General features: G+C 47.6%; 1 pseudogene; it reads left to right on the top strand.

Annotated features, from left to right (window-relative positions):
* Nucleotides 1-963, top strand: part of LOC100955580 — a 3,078-nt pseudogene extending 2,115 nt beyond the window's left edge.
* The last annotated feature ends 3,663 nt before the right edge of the window (nucleotides 964-4,626 follow it).

Below are 4,626 nucleotides of genomic sequence, written 5' to 3'. Positions count from 1 at the left end.
CTTCTGGGGGGGGGGGGCTACTTGTTTGTTCCAGACAGTTTGGCTCCTTCTGAGCTAATTGTCCTTGCCTAGAAGCAAGGGAGGGAGCCAGTCTCCTTCTGATACCAATTCCACCTGGGCGACCTTGCCCAGGAGGGGATTAGGGAGTTTACATTAGCCTTTTCATTCCCAAATGGAGTTACATTAACCTTTTCAGCAGCTGATCCCTTCCCATTCTTCTGCCCTTCCCTAGCTTGTCTGCATTCTTTCCAAAAATCAGGATTTTTTAAAAAATGCTGTGGGCTGCAGGACAAATTGTTAAAAATCAGGACTGTCCTGCCAAAAGCGGGATGTCTGGTCGCCTTAACAATGTTTCTTCAGTAGCTGTCATGCCCAATGGAGATCACATACTGTCTGCCTCAAGGGATAAAACTATAAACATGTGGGAAGTGCAGACAGAGAATGGGTACATATGGTACACCCAAACCAGGATGGAGCTCTGATAGCCAGCTGTTCCAATGACCAGACTGTGCGTGTATGGGTCATAGCAACAAAGGAATGCAAGGCTGAGCTCCGAGAACAGGAACATGTGGTAGAATGCATTTCCTGGGCTCCAGAAAGCTCATATTCTTCCATCTCTGAAGCAACAGGATCTGAAACTAAAAAGTGGCAAGGCTGGGTCATTCTTGCTGTTCGGATCCAGAGACAAGACTATTAAGATGTAGGATGGCAGTAGTGGCATGTGCCTTATGACCCTTGTGGGTCATGATAACTGGGTACGTGGAGTTCTGTTTCATTCTGATGGGAAGTTTGAGTTGTGCTGATGACAAGACCCTATGTGTATGGGATTATAAGAACAAGCAATGCATGAAGACCCTCAATGTGCATAAACACTTTGTTACGTCCTTGGATTTCCACAAGACGGCACCCTGTGTGGTTACTGGCAGTGTAGATCAAACAGTGAAGGTGTGGGCATGCTGTTGATTCAGTCTCATTTGGCCCCTCCTTCCTTTTTCCTCGGGATGCACTCTGATGATACCATGGTTACCCCATTGAGCTCTGTTTAAAGAAATATTGTCCTTTCATGTAAATAAAAGGAAGGTGCCACCCAGAAGATATATATCATCTTCCGGGCGGCACCTGTGACTCAGTGGGTGGGGCCCCATATACCAAGGGTGGCAGGTTCAAGCCCAGCCCCGGCCAAACTGCAACAAAGAAATGGCTGGGCAATGTGGCGGGTGCCTGTAGTCCCAGCTACTTGGGAGACTGAGGTAGGAGAATCGCCTAAGCCCAGGAGTTGGAGGTTGCTGTGAGCTGTGTGATGGATGCCACAGCACTCTACCGAGGGTGATGAAGTGAGACTCTGTCTCTAAGAAAAAAAAAAAAAAAAGAACGTATCATCCTCCTGTGGGGAAGTGGGGAGGGTGTCTCTTAATGAGAAAGAAGGTACCTGGGTTGAATGACAAGGCCTCACCCCCTAACTGTGCTTCTAGCATCTGCACTAACTTTTAACTTTGGTCATCCGTGAGACTCACTGCACACTGGCAGCCTGCTATAGAACAGAATTTTGGCAGCAGGATTTTGGCCACTGGAGTTCCATTCCCAGCACTGACACTTGATGGTCGAGACTGGTCTTCCACAGCTCAGACCACTTGCATTCAGGAACAGGGCAAAGCAGAGGGTTTTTATTCTATTAAGGGATGCAGTGGGTTTCCTTACACAAGATTAGCTGCGAATGTCGGTTTCTGATTTTCTCTATTATCATCTTAGATAAATAAGATTTCTTAGTGCAGAAATCTTAGGCACTTCCTAGCATTATCTTCCCTTTTGAGTGAACTGTTTTCACTTGTTATTCCTGAGTAGATGTTCAGACACGCAGCTGGCTTCCCTTTAAAAGGCCTCATTAAATAAACACACCTTTCTCTCCTCATGGTACAGCCCTATGGGATTTTGTCAAGATATTCAACTAATTGGCATGTTCTGTTTCCTCTGGGGAAATGCACCATTTAAAAGGATTAAACAGGGTTTGTTTTAAAGCTCTTTTATATATTGTTCAAATAAGTCTCTGTGTTTGCTATAGATTTCACAAGATCCTTCCTGCGTGTTTAAACGGATGCTAGTCCACTAGGTAGTTGTGGCTGCCAGCTGCTTCCTGCTTTTAAATCCCAGCCTCATGGAATTTATTTATAGAAGATGTTTTCTAAACCAATGGAGCGAAGTTCTGAATGCAGAAAAGAAAAGTGACATTTGCTTTTCATCTGCAGTTCTGTGTGGCCAACTCTCCACGAGCTGTGTGTAGGGAGGAATTTCCTGCAGACGCTGTTGTCTGTGACATGTCGGATTACTACTGTCAGGTGGAAAAAATACTCGAAGCTGAAGAGAGAAAGCAGATGGAGTTCCTGTGATACGTGTAGGAGAGATGATGTAAATGAGAAGATACAAACCCAGCCTGTCACAGTGAAGACACCGGAACCCTGAGGCACAGAGGGTGGGAAGTGTGGAAGGGGGTCATCAGAGACCAGCTCAGATGGGAGGACATGGGGGATCCTCTCGGATAGCTATGACACACGCTTACGTAGAGCATACTCATGCATAAGACACACGTGTAAAACATATGGCACACATCCCATTCTACAATATAAAACAAACATCAATATAAATAATTTTAATAAATTCATGCTTGATCTTTTCAACACAGAGCAGTGCTTAGGAGACTAAACATGGCCCAGGACGTGAGCCTGATTCTTTCTGTCAATAACCAGCCATCAGGTCTCCCAGGAACTGAGAAACGAGGTGGAGTTGCCTCTAGGGGTCCTCCCAGCGCCGCAGTGCCAAGCGCTGCTGACCCAGCTGCCGGGGAAGCAAGTGCCCCCTGAGGCCTGAGGCGGCCCTGGCCGTTTCCACCAAGGCCTCCCCTCCTGCCTGGTGTAGCAGAGTCCCCTCAGACCTGGCCTGGTCCAGCTCCAGGGCACAGGCCATCTGGAGACCAGAGGGTGAGCAAAACACATTTTCTGCTCTAAGAATGAAAATAAAGAAGAGGAAAAATGTGCTCAGCTATAATCTCTAGTAAAAAGCATCTTTAGTTTCATTACAGCATTTATCAAAAGGCAAACTGAGAAAAAGAAATAGAAGTCCCAAAGTGCAATAGAAGCAAACTAAGAACAAAACAGCAACTCGGGAGCTGAGAGAAAAACACACAGTATCTGAAAAATGCAGGAGACGGTGAAACTTTCCCATTGTGCTGGGCTTCTAGTAACCACGTGCAATGAACACACGCTAAGGCCATCCTGGGCGTGGAAGACCCAGAAATACAGATTCTAGCACTTAAACAGAATACTGAAAATGAAGCTCAGTAGAAAATCAAAGCAGTTATCAATCTGCTTTGAGGAAGAACACACACAGGCTGCCCAGGAGGGGCGCAGGCTGGCCTCCGACTTGATGGCGAAACTTGCAGCTGGGAGACCGCACAGTGTCTAAAGTTCTTAGGGGAAGAAGCTGCGATCCTCTTTGAACCAGCCAGGTGTTCCTGTAAGCATAAACACGGCAGACAATCTTTCCCAAACAATCAAAACCCCAGGGAAAATCTATCTAAAAAACAATCAATCAAAACAAAGAAATTAGGGATGATAAAGTCAACATGGCATGATTAAAATTCACTTAAATAGAAAAGACTAAACAAACGTGGGCTTTATAAAGAGAGTGTAAATGTTGTGAAGTTTAAGAACTTGAGTTGGGCTCGGCACCTGTGGCTCAAGTGGCTAAGGCGTCAGCCACATACACCTAAGGTGATGGGTTTGAATCCAGCCCAGGCCCACCAAACAACAATGACGGCTGCAACTAAAAAATAGCCAGGCGTTGTGGCGGGTGCCTGTGGTCCCAGCTACTTGGGAGGCTGAAACAGGAGACTTGCTTGAGCCCAGGAGTTGGAGGTTGCTGTGAGCTGAGATGCCATGGCACTCTACCTAGGCGGTCAGCTTGAGGCTCTGTCTCAAAAAAAAAAAAAGAATTAGAGTTGGAATAGAACTGAAAAGAGAGCTCCTCACCTTGGACAACACTCTTAGCCACAGCCCTAGTCCCAGGTAGTAAGGGCAGCCAGTAGCCACACCCCCACTGTGCCCTCCCTGCGATCTGAGATGGACAGGCACTTCAGTCCCTCCTTGGCTATGATCCATGCGCCCCAGGACCCATCTGCATCCACCTCAGGGCAGCACCTGACTGTGGGCAGTGAGTCCTCCACCAAACAGATCCAAGGGGTGGCTGTTCCAGGTAGAGTGACGGTGAGCCTGCCCCAACCCCACCTCCGGTGTGGGGAGTCCCCAGCACCCAAGTGTTGTCCTCCTCTTCTTTCCTCCCTCCCCTGCCCTGAGCTTGAGGACTGAGCAAGGACAGTGCTCAGAGCAGGGGGGAGACTGCTCATTCTGGCCCAGCTGAGTCCTGCCCTGCTCCATCTGGTGCTGAGCTGTCTGCGGAGACTGCAGTGCTCAGTCACTTCACAGACACCTGTGTGGTTCCATGTGGGGCTCAGGACACTTGCATGGTTAACACTGTAATAGCCGAGGGATGAGCCACATCTAGGTAGTAATCTTCCCAGTTAGGAAATAAGCAGTCAAAGAAAACACATTTTAAAAAGAATTAGTGGCTGGGCTG

Source organism: Otolemur garnettii, unplaced genomic scaffold, assembly GCF_000181295.1.
Source record: "Otolemur garnettii isolate 467f Iridium unplaced genomic scaffold, OtoGar3 scaffold00114, whole genome shotgun sequence".
NCBI lineage: Eukaryota > Metazoa > Chordata > Mammalia > Primates > Galagidae > Otolemur > Otolemur garnettii.
The sequence above is the reverse complement of the archived record's forward strand: the minus strand, read 5'-3'. Positions and strand labels throughout refer to the sequence as shown.